Genomic DNA, 1,348 nt, shown 5'->3' with positions numbered 1-1,348 from the left:
TAACAAGAAATTCAACAATATTACAATTCAATGAAAATTCAAGCACAACTTATTGTAATTTATGGGATGCGATGAAAGCAGTTCTCAGAGGGAAAGTCATAGCTGTGAACTCACACATTAGGAAAACAGAACAGGAACAAGTAAACACACTAATGCTACACCTTCCACAACTAGAAAAGGAAGAGCAAACCAAACCCCGAGCCCAAGATGGGAAGAAATCGTAAAGATTAGAGCAGATATTAATTCAATTGAGATGAAGAAAACAATTCAAAGCATTAAAAAAGCAAAAAGCTGGTTCTTTGAAAGATTAAATAAAATTGATAAGCCCCTAGCTAACCTCATCAAAAAGAGGAAAGAAAGAATTCAAATACAAGCAATAAGGAATGAAAAGAGGGTAATTGCCACAGAACTAGTGGAAATTCAGATTATCAATAGCTACTTTGAGAATCTTTACTCTCACAGAATAGAAGACACAGAAGAAATGGACAGATTCTTAGAAAGGTACAAATTACCACAACTGAAATGACAAGATATAACCACTCTCAATAGCCCAATAACAGCCAATGAAATATGAGATATAGTTAAAAACCTACCGACAAAGAAAGTCTAGGTTTGGATGGATTCACAGCTGAATTCTACAATAAATTTATAGAAGATGTAGTCCCTATACTCCTCAAACTCTTCCATGAAATTGAAAAGGAAGCAATTCTCACAAAATCATTCCTGGAGACAAATATTATACTGATACCAACATGAGGGAAAGAAGCAACTAAGAAAGAGAACTACAGGCCGATCTACCTCATGAACATAGATGCCAAAATCCTCAATAAAATCCTAGGAAATAAAATACAGCAAATCATCAAGAAGATCATACACCATGACCAGGTAGGATTCATCCCAGGGATGCAAAGATGGTTCAATATTCGAAAATCTATCAATGTAATACACTATATCAATAGTGTATTACTAAAAACCACATGATCATCTCCATTGATGCAGAAAAGGCTTTTGACGAAGTCCAACACTCATTCATGTTCAAAATCCTACAGAAAATTGGAATAGATGGCCTCTACTTCATACTGGTAAAAGTCATTTATGAAAAACCAGCAGCTAACATAATCCTAAATGGGGAAAATCTGAAATCCTTTACTCTTAGATCTGGTACAAGACAAGGATGCCCTCTATCATCACTCCTATTTAATATAGTTCTGGAATCATTAGCTACAGCCATTAGACAAGAGAAAGAAATAAAAGGAATAAGAATAGGTAAAGAAGAAGTTAAAAAATTTTATTTACAGATGACATGATTCTTTACTTGGAAGACCCACAAAACTCCACCAAGAAGCTA

This window comes from Octodon degus, unplaced genomic scaffold (assembly GCF_000260255.1).
Source record: "Octodon degus isolate 3935 unplaced genomic scaffold, OctDeg1.0 scaffold00016, whole genome shotgun sequence".
Lineage (NCBI taxonomy): Eukaryota > Metazoa > Chordata > Mammalia > Rodentia > Octodontidae > Octodon > Octodon degus.
Note: the sequence above shows the minus strand (reverse complement) of the source record.